The sequence below is a fragment of the Etheostoma cragini genome, chromosome 24, assembly GCF_013103735.1.
Source record: "Etheostoma cragini isolate CJK2018 chromosome 24, CSU_Ecrag_1.0, whole genome shotgun sequence".
Taxonomy (NCBI): domain Eukaryota; kingdom Metazoa; phylum Chordata; class Actinopteri; order Perciformes; family Percidae; genus Etheostoma; species Etheostoma cragini.
The window spans coordinates 8,388,256-8,406,881 of NC_048430.1; the positions used below are offsets into that span (position 1 = coordinate 8,388,256).

The 18,626-nt window shown below is 41.9% G+C and overlaps 1 protein-coding gene and 1 long non-coding RNA gene across 6 annotated transcripts in view; one reads left to right on the top strand and one right to left on the bottom strand.

Annotated features, from left to right (window-relative positions):
* Positions 1 to 18,626, top strand: part of LOC117939396 (receptor tyrosine-protein kinase erbB-4-like) — a 238,984-nt gene that overhangs the window by 77,461 nt on the left and 142,897 nt on the right. The window lies entirely within an intron of this gene.
* LOC117939404 overlaps positions 11,074 to 18,626 on the bottom strand; it is an 11,852-nt gene continuing 4,299 nt past the window's right edge. Inside the window, exon 3 of the long non-coding RNA XR_004655576.1 lies at positions 11,074 to 11,171. This is a non-coding gene — a long non-coding RNA (uncharacterized LOC117939404). The remainder of the gene's footprint in view (positions 11,172 to 18,626) is intronic.

Below are 18,626 nucleotides of genomic sequence, written 5' to 3' on the forward strand. Positions count from 1 at the left end.
TGCGGGACTGCTGTTGATATTTAAAAGCTCCTGAACTACCTTACACACCTACAACATTTGAGCCAGTTAGTTGTTTGTCAAATGCATGTGAGATTTTCATGATGAATCTTTGGGGTCAGGTTCTGCCCATCACATGTTCAAAGCAAGGGTAGAATGTACAGTCTGAGGCAGAAATCTGTTTTTTTGCTAAAGCAATTTGGCCAGAAGAGCTCCTAGTTGCTCTCTCAGACCTGTTACCACGCAACCACGTCAAAGTGCCTGGCATAGGAGGGCCAACAGGCGGGCACCCGGCATGCCCGCAGATGGTAGGGCGGTCAGAACAGGCGGCGAGAATGGTCCCCCTCGCTGTTCACACACATTCACACGCGCACAGAACTGTTGACTGTTGCTTTGTGTGCTAACAGCCAGGCAGGCTCGACTCCCACTCTGTTCTCCGACAGGCTAATTATTGGGACTTATTGGGTCGAAGCGGCTGGGAGACGTTGTTCTCTGGTCAGCAAGTTGTTCCACAGGTAGATAACAACATTGATAGTCAGAATGTCTCTGTATGTTTTTTTCTTCTTTTTTTTCTAGATGTTCATATCATTATGGATAGAGAAGTTAACTCATGTCAGTTAAATACAGAGAAAAGCCGGCACACAAATTATGTGAGCCCGTTCAGACCCCATCAGTTAGAGAACTGTCACTATGTTTTGATCTGCAACTGTAGTGCCCTCACTTGGTGAGTAGTGTTAATTATGAAAATGCTGGTTCATGCATCATTTTGTCAAATTGAGTCTAAACTCAACCAGTGGTATTTCGGATGCTGGATGCAAAAGATGTATGAAGCAAGATTGTGTAATTACACACGAGGGCACATTCTGCAAAAGCAAATTTAGCAACCGTGTTTCATATCTCATTCATGTCATATGGGCAGATCCTCTTTCTCAACAATCAGCCTGGAAGCCGCTTAAATCAAACGCGTTTTTGAGTGACAGGTGGATGCCTTGTGGCGCCAGCGTGGCCGCGGTTGGCAGGCAGTGGTGACAGTCATCCTGCTGCCATACAAGCTGTTCCTACTGATGAAACTACAGGAGTGCCCACTCCTCCCTGTCCTTTATTCTCTCCATCCATCCATCCATTCATTCATTCAGCTATCCATCCACACTTTTTTCTCTCTCTGGTCTCTTTGGCCTTCCCTATCTGCCTGATTCTTTTTCCCTTTCTTTCAAATACTTGCCATTAGCTCTAATCTCATCTCTTTTCACTATTCATTTACAGTCACTCCATAACTTCCTCTCTTCTTTCATCTGTGCCACCTTCCCTCTTATTAAAAGGCTTGAAAGAGAACCAGGAGATGTAAGTAGGCTCCAACTAAATACACCTGTCTTACCAGCTTTAGTGGCTTGTCACACCAGCATTGATCATTTTGCACCAATTTCAATTAATCTACTGCTTTCCTGAATTTGAACTGCTGGCCAACTATCTTGCAGGGCTTAAAGTATTCCAGCACCGTGCCGGATCTCCGCTGTGAGGAAAAATAAATGCCTTTGGTAATTTGCGTGCGGTTTTAATATTTTTAAGTAACAATAATACGAGAGGAACGCAGCTCTAACTAACGCAACGCTTTCTGGGGTATGACTATCTTAGAAAAATAAATATATTAAAAAGTCCACATGGGATTTGTTTTTGATGCGCTAGGTTTGACCAATCATCAAACATCCACCTACCAGTGAAACGAGTTCTACCAATCAGATGCAAAGTAGGGCGGGTCCTTGCTGAAACGCGAGAGGGGGGTGTCTGGTCTCCGTGGCAATGCTATGCTGGGCGTGAACAGCGGACAAGATTGAAAGGGTGGAGACGGGAAGCCGTTTAGCACGTGGTGCCTCCGACTGAGCACCCGGCTGCAGCGTATGTTCAAGGAAGATACTCACTGTACGCAGCAGGGGTAAGAAAGGGCCTGCTAGTCATTAGATGCAAGTCACAAAGCTTTGTTCCGCGCACTCTGTCATACGTGACCGGCATCGACGGCTGGCCAACGATGGCCACTGTGTAAAATATATCTAAATTCCAAACTGCCTCGACAAAGCTGTCTGTTTGGATTCAGCATGGCCGTTATTAAAGGGCCTTGTCCCAGAGTTTAATCCATCTCAGAATCTGCTAGAACCTGGCACCACGCATATTCTCTTGTTGTAAAAGACTTATGTTTTATTGTGTGCTGTCCCTGTTTTAAAAGAAATAAATTACGAAAAATTAGACGTCTAGCTATATTAAAAGCTAATCGAATTAAAGCTTTTAACAAATGTACATGAAGCAACAAATGTCGACATGGACAAAGTCGTGAATGTACTCATTTGCTTTTTTGAGGATGACCTGTCCATAGTAACAACACAACATATAGAACGTTTTGTTTTCACAGTGATTCAATGTAGGATTATCATATTATCGCAAGATTACTTTTCGTATTGTGTAATGTAAAGAATTTAACTGTTTAGCCTCTCAAAAGAAAGTTTCAGGCTCAGGATTGTTTTTTTCACTTTAAGCCCTGCTCTTGATTTGTAGTGTTCATGTTAAAAAAAGAAAGAAATATAACCTTTTTTATTGTCTTGTTCAGCCTCCAATGGGATTCTCAGGCTGAAGGAAATATTTCAGTGTGAAAGACCTGTGCGAGGGTAATAAGTCAGGATAGAGGATGTCGATGCATTGTAAGTCTGGAGCAAGACAAACAACTAGAATCACTTTAGATCTGAGAACAAACTACAAACAGCCAACCTCTTTATGCCTTTTTGGGGAGTTCTCAAATCTAAAGTTATCTTTTCCCAGCCTGGGTCTTATTTTGCCATCGCTCCCGTAATGTAATATTTTACTTACTGTTTCTGATTCTGGATAAACTGTGGCCGATCATATACAGAAAAAAAAATTCCCTTCATATCTACGGCAGTATTGAAACGTGTGAACTGTGTATCTGTGTGTGGTAGTACTGCAGCCAGATTTATGCAATTAAACCTATTTACATCATCTCTCTTGCCATCGCAAATGCAATAATAATATCTAATTACGGTATGTTAGGGATGGTTTCTGCCTTGTTGTTGCGCTATGTTGACTAGGTTGTTGTGTCCCATTAAATATCCATCCATTGTTGGTACTTGATGCTCATTAAATCATGTCAAAAGGTGTGTGTGTGTGTGTGTGTGTGTGTGTGTGTGTGTGTGTGTGTGTTGATTCCCAACAGTAAGATTAATTCCTCAGGTATCTTTTTTTTTCTCCCTCCTTTACTACCCAAGCTCCTTTTGGCAACCCATCCATTCTGTGTGTCTGTGTGTGCCTGTGTGTGTGAGAGTGTGTGTGAGAGAGAGTGCTCAAGAGGCCTTCAGGTCATGTACTTTACAGGTCTTGGCTTATCTATGTGATTTACAGTCCAGCACTGTGTGCAAGAGAGTGGCAGACAAGGCACGGCATCGATCGACAGCCACGACATCGGAGTGTGTGTGTGTGTGTGTGTGTGTGTGTGTGTGTGTGTGTGTGTCTCAGACAGAATATTGCATTAGTGCAGACTTGGCTTCTGCTGCTCAGACTGTGTCCTAATTGTCGGGCTGGAAACCAGATGGCAAGGATGAATGCTATGTCTCCTCTTGGTTCCTCGTTGTCCCTGACACACACACACACACACACACACACACACACACTTTCATACATACTGTACATTACAATTCTGCTCCTCCTACAAGAAATGATTTATGTTATGTAAAGTTATTGCATTGGACCCTGGTTTTTGAATATAGGCTGATTTTGTTTGTATGAGTGTGTTTGAGCATGTGTGTAAGAGTGAAGGTCAGTTAAGGGACGTGGCACCTGTGGGTGGTGTTTTCACTCAGTATGAGCGCTGTATCGCTACACCTCCACCTCACTGCAACGACACGGTTTTGCAGCTTAACGCCCCAACCACTACATACAGTATCTCCCTCTTTCTCCTGTGTGTGTGTGTGTGTGTGTGTGTGTGTGTGTGTGTGTGTTTTAAAACCTATACAGGTTATATATATATGATGTCATGTGGCCTATTGTAGGACTATGTCTGATTTATAACTAAAAATGAAAACATATCGATTCTCAGATGCATTGTATGAAAAACAATTCGATAATCTATTCTGATAAGTTAATAATCAAGTATTATATATATGTTGAATTTTATTTAAAAGTTACTTTCTCAAGACGTGCAAATCAGAAAACAGAGTGACTGAAAAAGGATGAAATAATGGACAACAACTTAGAGTTTATATATATATATATATATATACAATACACATGTGTATACACACACACATATGATCTAATAAGAAATGCATAAAATAATTAGGAAAACCACATGAAGGCTGTTTATCTACTTTATCACATTACATCTGACCACCTCATGATTCTAAGAAGGTATTTGTCACCTTTAAACACCTCTGACATGAAAGATCACTGAGATAGAAGGCAACTTTCACAAGCACGTTTAAGGCTTAAGCATGGAATGACTACAAAATAAAAGCCCCAGTAGACAAAACAATTCATTAAAACTTGTGTGTGACAAATACTGTATACGTCAAAATCTATGTGCATGGAAATATACACAACGGGTTTAGAATCCAATCGTTGGCCTCTGAATCAGAATCAAATCGGGCGTGTGCGTGCACGTGCATGCGTGTGTGTTTTGGCAGCCTACCACTGCCTTTATTTTCAAAATTGTTTCATTCAGAGCCAGATGAAATCCCTCCTCCCTCAACGGCAGCGATCTGGCGGCGTATATTGCAGTTGTCGCCACAGGCTAACACATTCTCACAGACACAGGTGGATTTTACTCCGTCAGTAATATGGCTGAGGAGCTCATTCACATCCCCAGTTCTCTTTGCTTTCCAGGACATCATGTCAGTGGAAAAAAAGCATGTGGGAAAGACTTTAGATACTAAAATGTAAGGGTGGGAATCTCTGGGAACCTCACAATTCGATTCTGATTCAGAGACCAACGATTCAATTCCCATTAAACCCATTACAGATGCATCTTCATGCAACAATTTTTTCTATGTCTGATTTTCTAAATTGTTACTCAGAGTTTGCTAATCACTTCCTAGACATAGCTTTGATTTTGACATAGGCAGTAATTTTCACAAACAAGTTTCAATGAAATGTTTTGTCTACTGGGGCTTTTATTTTTTAGTCATTCCATGCTTAAGCCTTAAACATGCTTGTGAAAGTCCCCTTCTCTCACAGGGATCTTCAGTGTCAGAGGCTCAGTCATGTTTAACGGTGACAATTACCTTCTTAGAATATAAATCATAAGGTGGTCAGATGTAATTTGATAAAGTAGATGAACAGCCCACATGTCTTTTGTCTTATTATTTTTATGTATGTCTAATTAGATCATTTGTTTATACAGTATACAAATTTAGTGTGTGTTTTTTCTGCACATTTGTCAAAACTCTTAAGTTGTTGTCCGTTATCCCATCTTCTTTTATTCGATTGTTTTTCATTATTATTAACTCATCAGAATCCAGAATCAAGCATTGAATCGTTCTAGAGAGAATCACGATGAAGAATTGATTATTTGTCCCACCCCTACTTAAACGGACTAAAGGACTAAGGGGGAATACATTAAATGAAGGCAGCACTAAACAAAAATTATTGATCATTATCTGCTTCTATTACGATGTGGCAGGTAAGCGAGCCAATTTAAGCAAGCCAAAACCCATTGTGGACATATTGTTGGCAGAGTATTCCTTTTAATTCAATTCAGTGTATGATATCATATGTGTGCAGTTTAGTTGGTTTTAGTTGGTTTTAGCTGACAATGTGCTTAAGACATGATGTGCATGAGTATTTGCTGATGTGAATGTACATAATTACACTATATTGCTCATAAGCATATGTTTTACCATGTGTTTATGAGAGTTTGACCTTAATTGTGCAAGGACTTTTTTTGTTGCTAATTTGTTTGTTTATCGTCAGCTTTCAGGACCTTCTTTCTCTTTCACACACATACAAATACACACTCCACCAGCACGCACATGTGTGTGAGTGGCTCACAAGTAATGACCAGTGGCAGGTAGAGAGGTGATGGATTGCCTGATTAGTGGTCTGGCGGTGCTCTCCTCACAGATGGGCTGTTAGATGTGGACATCTGGCCCCTTCCACACACACACACACGCACACACACGAGAGAGAGAGACATATAGTGTATAGGCCTCCATACCTACACGTGTCACCCATAGAGACATGGATGCTCAAATAGAAACTTTTCTCCCCTTTCACCATCTGTCCCTTGTCTTCACTTACTTCTTCTCTCCAATTCTCTCTTGTCCTCCCTCACTCATTTTTTCATTCTCTCTCGCTCTCTCTGTTTGTGGCGCCATGCTTTGCTCGTTAGTCAGTGTAATTACCACGGAAGGGGAACAGATTAGGGCGTTTACGCGCCAGGATGTTTACATGCGCGGACACACATGCTGCTTGTATCATGGTGCAAGGGATTCAACACACACACACACACACTCACACTACACACAATTAGAGGGCTAAAACACCATCGCAGTGCAGAATTTGCATACATGGATCATAAAAAGCATTGTCAGAACAAACATTCAAACACATGCAGGGAACAGAAATGTACACTAATGCAAATATGATGTGCACACTGAAAGACACATACTGTATGAGAAAATAGTTAAGGAATGGACCAGGGGTTTATGGGAATGTGTTGGGCATGAGAAACATACTCACTCACGTACGTTAAGCCATCCTACTATTACATTTTAATACATGCATTTCTAATTAACCTTTAGTTAACGAGCAACGCCTCATTGAGGTATTCTTAGACAGCAAAAATGAGCTACAAACTTATAAGACAAAACAAATGTCAGGAGTTTAGATCTAATAGTGTGACATCTTGGGAGATACGGTTATTGCTTTTTTTGCCAGAAGTTCGATAAGAAAATTAATTCCACTCATATCTGTCGGTCAAATGTGATGCGACAGCTAGCAGCTGGTTAGCCTAGTTTAGCAGTAAGACTGGATGCGGGGGGGGGGGGGGGGGGGGGGGGGGGGGGGGGGGGGGGGGGGGGGGGGGGGGGGGGGGGGGCACAGTTTGCCCTGCTCAAGAAATGAGATGGATGGATATGAACTGGATCCCAAACTCCAAGGTGTTTTGAAACACCTGTCATCAAACAGAATTTTGAGTCAGAGTCAGCACCATTAAACTCATGGTATGCTTGCTGCAAACCAAAATCCAGCCAGGACCTGGACATCTCTCCCCTAAAATGACAAATCGAAGGTAATTTCAAATTTTAATTCCCCCTCGACTCTCTCCTCTGCTCACGAAGCTGCACCCGACACCCTCAGAGATCTGGTGCTTCCCACTGTGCATGACTTCCTGCACGATGCTCCGTCGACATGTAATTTAATTTCAAATGTGTTTCCGTGTCAACCTGCAGGTGCTCGCCCAGTGAACTGAACTGCTGACACGACACTAAGGGAGCCGCTTTCACTGTGTCCCCCTATCAATAAATTTGCCAACAGGGCTCGAGATAGCCAGCCTCCCCGGGGGGTGGGGGGCGGGGCGGGTTGCAATGCGGATCCCAGCGTTTGATAGGCTCGCCTGCTTCTCCATCCAGCGTGATGATAATGGCATGTGTCGTATGCTTATTCAGGCTCAAAGTAATATCATTTGTAGCGTTTTCCTCTCTGCCTTCAGCCTTCGCTCCATAAAGCTAATCACAGTGCTTGGCTTTGGATCGGGAAGGGCGAAGAGGGGAGAGAGTGGGGAGGACGAGGGAAGTAAGCAGGGGCTAATGGCATTTTAAGGGTGGAGAACCACTCCCATTACTTATGATAATGAAAAGCAAATGCACACACCTTCAGGGTAAAGGTACATGTGTATGCATAAGCTTGTTGTGTGTTCCCTTTGTTGCATGCACATTTCTATAGATAGATAGATAGATAGATAGATAGATAGATAGATAGATAGATAGATATCTTACAATTTTATTCTGAGCCTTTGAGTGTGAAATGTTTCCTCTGGGTAATACCATCCAGAGAACACAGAGCTCTTATTGAGTTAATTAAACCTCAGTGAAAAGATGTAAAAGACTAAAGTCTAATACTCCTCTAGCAATGCTGCTGTAAAAATGCAGTTTTCAAGTTATGAAGTTGTTTCATGCACCGAAAGGAGTTTCATAGGAATTCAAATAAAACATCCTAACAACCTTGACTAATAAACCGAAAAGGCTCTCGAAATCCAAGTAGGTAGTACTTTTTTGGCAGTTGACATTTAAATCTTGGGAGACTCTAAAAGTACCATCATCAATTTTAAAAGTACCTTTTTTTTATCATTTTGTAAGACTCGATAAAGTGTCCTAGTTTGAGAGGAAATGATCCCGCACTGAAGACACCAATCAGTTATTGCACATGTAAAGCATACAACGACAGGCTTACAAGCTCATAAAACCTTGTACCATTTCCATCACACCATATTCTCTTCCCCCCCCCCCCCCTTACTGAGTTGAGCAGACAGGTTTTGTGTAAACAATGCATCAAAAGTGGGTGAAGTGTCCAGAGAGATAGATGGCAGTGACTTCTCTTCATCTGCCTGTCGGCGCTCTCCTCTTTGCCAAATAATACATCTGTGTCTCACACACACACTTGGGCTACAATCATGTTTTGTTGTGGTGCGTGTGTGAAATGACCTCTCTGAAGAGGTTGTAGAATTCATTAGCTTTCCCTTAGTTTGATATCCTTGGCATTAAACACAATCCATTGTTTGTCCAATATTGACATTCTTGACTAGCTATGAGGTTGTGTAGGACTGGAGACATATTCTAAAAACAAGTACAAAGGACAAACCAAAATCTTGTGTCATTTTCATTGGATGCACATGTATGTATTCTTCTGGCTGCTCTCCAGCTGGTCTGTGTAGTGTGCAGTGTGTATACCATTGATGCATTATTGATGTACAATAATGATACAATAACAATGTTAAATTTTCAAAAAAAAAAGAAACACAGATAGGTTGTTAAGACCAAACCAACAATTCAAAACAGTACTGTGCTATCACCTAAACAGCTATGTTCCAAAAAGACGCACTCCACCCGTGTTCATTTTTAAATCTCCACTCTCCACTTGATTCAAGGCTGATCGTTGAGTCCTTGAGCACATTGTGCTAATTTTGCCGATTTGTGCACGAGCCCAAGGGCAACAATAAGTGAGCATTTGGCTGCTTACAGTCACAAAGAGCTTGCATTATGAAGTAAAAACTGCCAATGACATGTTTCAGTGTACTGTTGTACACTGTACTTTACGATTAAACACATTGTATAGTTCCAAACAGAGACATTTCATAAAATCATTCCAAAAAGCATATATCAAATGATTTTTCAGTGTGCATTTATCAAGAATCAGATGTCTGTTGAGTGGTTGAGGTTCAAGGCTAATGCAATATTTTGCTTCATTGGATTGCAGGAGCCTTAATGTGATTAGGTTTGTATTAAATGCATAAAAGGAATCTTTGCTTTGAATGTTAAAGATTTCCGTACCCACCTGGAATAATGTATGTATTGGCATATTTGCTTTTTGGGTACTACTACAACTACTACTTTGTATTTGTCACTTCTGATAGAATGTACCGACTAACACTTGTATCTGGATAGATAACTAGACAATTACAGAACGTTACGTTGTTAATCAATACCTAGACAGGATTCATATCAGTTGTTTTTGAGGGCAAGTAAGAATATTGACTATATTTCTTCAGTTGGGCTGTAAAAGGCCTGCACCAGTGGAATAAATGCAGTCACTATTAGGCGTATTCCGTTCCGAGAAAGCAATGGTTAAGCAAAGCTGGACGGCTCGTAGAAAGAGAGAGTTGGCAAGCAGAGAGGAAAGGACGGCACAACAGAGAGCAGACGGTTGGAAGGTAAAGGTAGGAAAATGAAAGATCCACAAAGCAGGTGAGGGGATCTGTGCAGCCATGGATTGATATGTCCACTAATCCCCGACTGTGTTGACAGGTGGGTCCAGTCAACCCTACATTGTGGCTTTGCCAAGCGAGGCCCACAGCGAACCAGCCATGCCAGGCTTCAGCTGTGGGCATGGGGGCCTGCAAGTCTGCCCGGTGTACCACTTAACAGACAGAACAATGTTTACCGGTCAGGGCCCCCGGCGAAATGTTACTGTTTGGACATGACTTGCGGGCCTTTCGGGACTTTCAATATCTGCCAAACAGACGGCAGTCAAATGGCAGTGTACACACATGAGCAAACACACTTCACCATGACTTCAGATAAAACTTGCACAACTCTCCAAAGCCACTAAAAAAAAATACAGGAGAATCACCTGATCCTGGCACCACAACAACAGCACCAGTACAGAACCATGACTCTTCATTGTTTGATATTTATGTATTCAGTATGATAATTAGGTTTCCTGCTAACGAGAGGGAGCTACTACTTTGGTTGGAAGCTAGCTTTGCCAGTGCTTTGGCACATTTAAGTCAAGCCAAATTAAGAGCTATTCATCATTAACAAAAAACAACAACATCATTTTAAGAAAATGTTGGCTGCTTTTACCCAAGCAAAGCCAAAAGAGCATTGGTGACGTCCATTACTGATGTATGCCGATGGGTCTGGCTCGCAATCGGCATCCCAGAAAACCATTGCTTTATGGACCTGGCTATTTGGAAGGAGCAGGAAGGGGCCTTCCTTAAACTGTAGCGTTACATTTTCTGTTAAGTTGGACTAAGGGACCAATGTCCGAAATTAACTCTCTGACCACCGGCCTTGCTGGCAGGTAGCTGAATAAATCCACCAGCCAAGCATCTTTTTTTACCTGCCCAAATTCAAAATTGTGTTTTCTTTGTAACTGTTCTTGAAATTCTCTTGTTGGGGTTGCAAGTCCTGCTGGTTCATTTTCCATTTTCACTGACTAAAAACTGCCTGAAAACTGATTAAAAAAAAATATTATTCAGCAACACCAACATTCACTACATTTACCCGCCTTGTGGTGGATAGCCCTCTTTGCTCTACACGCCAAATGGAAGTTGAAAATGTATCCACCACACCACTATATCGAACCCTTTAGCCTGAAGAGCCAGACCCACATCATCAAGATGTCGGGTCTGGGAACTCACCATTGGCAGGTCTCAATTCAAAGGGCGGGATAAACTGTTGTCTCTGCACGCAATAGGAAAGCGCTACAACCAACCAGAGCAACGATACAGTTGATAGATGAAACTTTTGCCGTATCCGGTCGGCAAAACTCTAAACATATTTTCCTTTTATTCCAGACTGACCCTGGCTTGCAAATTGTGTTTGCTGCCGCTGGGTTGCGTCTAGATTTCTAGGCTAAGAGACCTTGCCTATACTATGAAAATCAGTCACTACACAGCTGATGCCTTTTTTTCTTAAAATGTCCCACCACGGATAAACATGTCACTTGCTTCACTAGTGTGTGTTCTCTATTCACTGAAGGCTTTGTGCTTCGAGAATCAGAATAGCTGATTTCCAAACACACCCACTTCACTTTGTTCCTTTCTGCGGGATTAAGTGTTCCTCTCGGACAGCGGCTGGGGCCTTGGTGAGTCCCTGAGTATCACAGCCCTGCCTTCGCCTTGTTTGTTTAGTATTCTACCACAACTCAGAAACTAGGAGAAGGAATTAGCAAACTGGAGAAAAAAAAAGAGGAGAAGAAGAGTGTGGCTAGCTCACCCCATCGTAACCTCCACACTGTGCTCCTTGACACTCGAAAGAACTTCCACCCTCTGGTAACTTTTCAAAGGCGCCAGTAATGGTCTTTGAAGCAGCCATCAAAATAATTATATTTTAGCCTCTCTTTTTTTTCTCTCAGGCTCAATGCTCAAAGGGGTTGGATGACTTTTTGTCTGTGAGTTGTATGTACAAGAGGAAGAGAGACATAAAGAGACTGAAAGGCCTCACAGCCAGAGAACAAGGAATTGTTTTTTTTCTTTCTTCTGCATCTTTAGACCTTTTATCTTATTTCTCTCAACTCTTTTGCTCCATCTCTGTATTTCTCTCCAATTGCCGTCGAGGGGTTTTCAGGACCAACATAAATGCCAAGAGATTGACAGAAATATTGTATTTTTTATTGTTAATGTGATTCTCTTTTTGTACCTTTGCTCTACACTTTTCTTTTCTTTTTAGCTTTGTCTCCGACGCTTGCTTGATGATCTCACACAAACACTGTCATTGAAATGCACTTTGTAAGGCCCTTCTTCACTTGCGGAACACAGCTAGAAGGCGGTCGCACTGTTGAATGTGTAATTAGCTGCTGCATAAATAAATTCCACGTTAATTTGAAACGCCTTTCAATCTGCATGTCACTCTGCATGTCCTAAATCTGGTCTTCCATATCTGACAGGTCTTTCATGGGTGAAATTCTCTAGCTTTGCAGGAAGTCTTTTTTTGGTTTTGCTTGTTTGTTGTTGTTGTTGTTGTTGGTTTTTGTGTTGTTTTTTTTTACATGTCTAGCTGCAGCAACGATGGTTCTTTTTAGAAGGAAAAGTACAAAAAGTACAAAGTAGCAAACTCCCCCAAAGATATCCATTTGACAGTTGGAGGAAAACGTGGCGTCTTTTTTACTACAAAAAGAAAAAGCATGTATCTGTCTCGGAAGTGTTTTTGATATCAGTTGCAGTGTGTCCTCAGCTAACCCCGCTGCACATTGCAGTGTGTGTGTGTGTGTGTGTGTGTGTGTGTGTACATAGCCAGGCCAGATGACGCTTAACTTGGTGGGTGACTTCTAGTTTAATTGCCTGCGTGTTTGACTGAATGCTTGGATGTGTGTGTTTCTTACTGTATGTGTGTGTGAAGGTGGTTTCTGCTGAATAAAGCACTTTGCCACACCTCTTGAGTGCATCCCTCTAGATTCTTTGCTCTTCTGCAACAGTTCTCGTTGTGCTCTTACTCTGAATAAAAGCTGGGACGAGACACCTTTTTCCCTGCTCCACTACAGTTTACAGTTGATCTCTAAACTCTTACTCCACCTGAACAAGCCAGTTGTTTGTCAGAGAAACATGACAATGTTACAGCTCTGCAAAACCCATCCTGCTCAATGTGGATCGAGTCAAAGTGTGTTACCATGGCACCGCAGAGACCATATTTCCTTTCCCATTTCTATGAACTGTCATCTCTTCTTTTAGCCATGACCACAATGGTTCTGTCCGTAGTTTTAGTTGTAAAATGCATTTTGGAAGGTCTCGATAAACAATCCTACTGGTGCTCATGTGTACCTTGCTGTTTAGATTGTAAGACATGATTGGAATTATCAGTTAGGTGTAACTAGATATGAAGAAACAAAGAAACACATATTCTGAATATAACTCTTAAAACTCTTAACTGTAATTGACAACATTGGCACATATCAGGAAAAAAAAACTGTATACTATTAATTACTGGGCTGTTGTATTAGACTGCAGTAGTTTGAGCTAAGCTAGGTGTACCTAATAAACTGGCAATAGCGTGTATATGACTACTAAGTTAGTATCAGTTTGCATACAACAATTAAAGGAAACTTTTTTCTATCATGTTAATGTTCCATTTAACAATTTTTGGGAGATTTAGTGGATTAACAATGTAAGAAGGCTGCCCTTATTTATGTGTCTGTAGCTAACAATTGGGTAGTTCACTTCTTTAATGACTTTGCAGCTCTGCATCACTGCTTTGTTTAATCACCTTTTCAACAACAACTGTTACTATCAGATGGGATGTTTTCCCAGCAGAAAGTAAAAGCCCATAGCTGCCCATTATTGCTATTTTTTACTTTTTTTTTCTCCCCCAGGGCATGCTGCTTTGTAGTTCTCCCAATGCATTTATGGCAATTTATATCTTAAAATGAAGGATGATGAGAAAGTAGATTTCCACCCATCTACTGCTGCCCTCAGAGCCCCCGTACCTGTGCCCCCTTTGCCCAAGATACCCAGGGAAGAGGCGGAAACGAGCGTAGGAGATGGTACATATTTCTCTTTTGAACTTCACAGGAGTGAGGTGCTTTCAAAACGCTCCCAGGTGCAGATTTTTCTTAGATGTAAGGAGGAAGGCCAAGGAGTTCAGAGAGAGAGAGGGACATGAGAAGGAGTGAAGGAGGGAGAGGAAGAGATGAAGAAGTGCTTGCGATAGAGAGAGATGGAGAGAGCGAGCAGAAAGAGTGGGAATGGTTTTGTGTATCCCGCTGGGGGTGGAACAGTAAGCCACTTTCTATGTTTTGGAGGAAGTGGATTGATTTCCCCTTCTGTGACCTCTGTCTCACTAGCTGCTGTTACCAAGTGAGATACAAAACTCTTTTAACTGGAGGTGGAAATGCACCGGCTGCCACCTTTTGGAAAAAAGCAGAAGCTGTACTGACGCCAAATGTTCTCAGGCATCGTGCGCAACAGAGTCAAAGGCAGGCCTACAGGTCACCCTTAGTGGAAGTGCCAGTTTTTTATTGCATGCCTGCTGAGCCCTATCCCCGAAGAAACAGCAGGTTTTGAAAAAACAAGTCATACATATAAAGTCAGTTCTCTTAGTTTCATAAAGAAGGATAAATTGAGTAAAAAAGTGTACAAAATAGTATTAATATCGCTTGTTTATATTCTCTTGAATTCTTATCATGGTTGTTTCATTAGAATTTGGAAGGTTTTAAATATGAGATGTCTTTACTGATGGATGACAAAATTTTGAAGTGAAAATGAATAACGTGCAATAACAAATAGTAGGGCTTATAACCAAGTGTCATAGCTAGGTTCGTTCATTTTAGGAGTTTTTGGAGGTCAATTATGTTGTGTCTAATCCACTCCTATTGTTGTCCATGCGTGTCTAGTTATTAACAGATGACTTCAGTTTGTTTTCAGGCACATATGCCGTATAAAGGCTTTTAATGTGACTCAACACAATGGGACTGAATGTTCTTTATAGGCTAAAAAAATATCTTATGTCTATTATTCAACAAAGATTCAGCTACTAATTTGAGTCACTATTTGTCCCTTGATTCCACTGAGTGCTGAGATCTAGCATATTCTTGAGCCTCCTTCAACAGGTCATGTCAGCATGTCAGGTCAGTGAAACAGAAAATTAAAAAGACTCTTAACCCTTTTGACATCTCCTCACAGTGCTTCAAAATTTAATCTGTCCTCTGTTGAATTCAAATTAACTTGACCTTCCCCTTTACAGCCTGTGTGGCCTTTAAACGGCACAGGACGGACCAAGCGCTGTTTGCCTAAATGATACACACCGAGCCCCTCGAGGCTCGGATGTAAACACAAATTACCTTTAAGAAAAGAGGTGGTAGGAAGCAGGAGGGAGGAGGGGGGACACAGGTGAAGGTCGAAGAGAGCGGCACCCCACCATCCTTCCCAAAGAAAAAAGCTGTGACAGAGCTGGCTCGGTATAAATCTCAGAGCTGTAAAACTGGTTCTGTCTACACTGCCCACCCTCGTAAATTGGCATCCCCCCCTACCGGCCCCCGCCCCGTCCCACCACATGCTTTATGACAAGAAGATCAGGCCACTAAATGAACAGAGGTGAGGGGATCGTAAATCGTCCAGGTGAAGACGGAGATACAGTGAGGGAGGTTGTTTCGGTTGACTCGAGCAAAGACGAAAAGTGAAGTGGATGAAAAGAGACAAAAAGTCAAATTTGAGAAAGGAGAACTTTCAACTTTTATATATCCCCTGGAAGAACATGCAGGCCATAATACACTTTATGTACTTCCTGAAGTGTACTACAGATGAATTAGCCTTTCAACCACCAATTTGTATAGTAATGAAGAAAAATATATTTCTTCAAACCTCTTTTGTTTTAAGATGCCAAATTCACATTCACATTAATACCGTCCATATGTTACGCTTAGACAAGTATGTTGATTTAGAGGTATTTACTAATTATACATTAATTTACTTAAGTAATGGCATCATTAGCATATTGTTATTTGTGAGTCTCTCTGTGTGCCTTTGGCATGTGGATGGATACAGATTTCTTTACAGACACTTTAGTGAGGGCTGCTCAATTAAAGTCATGTTGAAATCATATCGATGGCTGTAATTTGCAGATTACAGGAGGATACAAGGAAAGGCAAGTGTTGCATTAGAAAGCTGACGTGCAAATTAAATGCCATTATTGAGATAAACTTGAATTTAATTCTACACCCACAGTACTCAGTGCTTCATGCTATTGATTTATGTCGCCATCTGTATTCTAGTGTTGTTCACACGGATCAATACAGCTTGGATTCTCATGCATGTGTTAAATGACACATCTACTGTATTGTTTAGTGTCTGGGATATTTAGGGCTGCGAGTCGGTCCTTTTGCCAAGATGCAAGAGCACTTTTACTTCTTTGTTTTGGAAGGCAAACGCGCTGCGTTCCCTCCTGTGCAGAGGAGGAAATTAACGTACCCACGGTAGGCAATTGTGCTCACGCAAACTGTTTTGAGGAGCCATTTTTCATTCTTTATAGGGCCATTTCATCAGAATCCCTGTTTGAAAATAGACAAACTCTCACATTCATTTTAGAATTATGACACCGTGGCGTGCAAAAAGCTGTTCTTTTAAGTTCTCTAGCCTTGTGTTCAGGGTCAGCTTTGCAGCCACGGAGGCAGTTTTGAGAGCGGTTTCTGCCTCTTACGCTGTTAAGATGGAAGAGCAGTTACGGCAACCTATCTCATGGACCATGTCAGGGTTTCCTGTAGCCTTAAACGGCCTTGAAACGTCCGTACATTGCTTTTTTTAAATGTTAAATGGCATTGAAAGAACTTTGGATTAAAATAAAAATAATACAAATACATAATTCAGACAGCGCAAGTGGGGAGAATATTTCTGTTATGAGCAGGGTGCGATTTGCTAGGGGATCAGGGGGGGGGATATATAGACCCCTTCTGGTCTATATATCCCTGCCTCTGCAGAATCAACTTCATCCCCATTGGGGACTAAATGTTCAGACAGGTGTTCAGACTGAAAAAGTGAGCGTAATGCGGTGATGGCACCAACACGTCAAGTTAAATTTAGGAAAAAGATGGTGGTTTGGATTAAAACACTGCCGCAAAGTGAACTCCGCTCTCCGGTAAGCGTTTTGACACCACGTTGTGCTATTTCACGTTGAAGTTCATAAATAAGTGTCTTGGCACGGCTGGCCGAGCGGCGCTATATGCTGTATGGTATTGGACTTTTTTTTTTAATTCTTGCATGTTTTGTTTTGTTGTGCATGAACAAAAAACACAATGATCTCCTGCGATGACCCTTCTTCCCACCCCCAAACACTATCTGTCCTGGCCACACCACTGGCATCCAACCATCCATCCATGCATCCTTGCGTCCTTCCATCTCTCCATCCATCCATCCATCCATCCAGTTTATTATTTGTGAGCCCTTCTCCCTCTTCCCAGCTCATTACTCTCTTTATCTTACTGTATTAAAATGTCACTGTATGATACTCACTGAAAATAATAATATTTTTTCTGCCCTCAAATATGTGTCTGTGTTTCCCCTGGTGGATGTGTGTGTGTGTGTGTGTGTTAGCAGCAAGGTTTCTACATGTCTCCTGGGTTCTTCTAATTAAAACCCGTCTTAATTTCCCTCATATTAACATCACAAACAAACATCTCAGAGTTGACTAACTTGGGTACAACTGCTGTAGTTTCACACAGTTTGTGTGTTGTTGCCTGTGCGCCTCTGTGCTCTTGTGTAATCTCGCAGACATTAGCTCGGTGAGACTAGCTCTCTCACAAAGAGATTTCATGATTACAGGACTAACCCAGATACTTGAAGATGCATGAATAAAATGGCCTGAATATCAGCCAGCCCGTTTGACATTCTTTCCATCAAATCTCCAAAAGCTGACATTTCCTTGAACTTTTCACTCCGTGATTCATGTATTTCACAATACCTTGATGCCTCATGAGGTGCGTGCATCAGCCACACTTTCAGAAAGTCCTCTACAGATTTCTGATGTTAACGTGCATGAGCTATGTGTTGCCTCTCAACGGCAAACCCCATTAAAGTTGGCTGTTTCTAGTGTGAGGGCCTTCATTAGCCGAAAGTGCGGGCGTCTGGATGTAGTCGTGTCATTAGCACCATGTTCGCTCTCGTCCATCAGCGCTCCTTTATGGCACATTTCACTCCCAACTAGGTCATTCGGGTTTGCTTGGCAGATGGAATAGCCTGAGCAGCGTAGAGACATAAAGCAGGCAGGTGCGTAATGATGCGCACACAGGCCTTTGTACACAGGCACAAAAATCACACGTGCTCCTTTGAGTCTTTCCTCCTGAAAGAGACACAATTGCATGCCCCCTGTCCTTTAGCTTCATTCTTACAGGCGTGTTCCACTGGGCTGTGTTCCGGTTTCATCCATCCTTCGCCACGTGCCGCACCACACGGGGAGCGTCTCAGAAACGGAGCTTCTTGCTGCTTGACTCGCAGATTTTATTGCCTCTACAAGTACTTTACAGAACACTTACGTGTAACATACTAACTAATATCTACATTCCACTCCAAGCACTCCCGTAATTACACTCTATGTCTTCTCTTTTCTGGTGATGTTCTGATACAAAGACATTGTTTTTTTCCTCCAAGTTGAATTTCTCGTTGTCAATAGTGTTGCAGAGGCGAAGTAAATGAAACTGGGGAGGGGGGGGGGGGG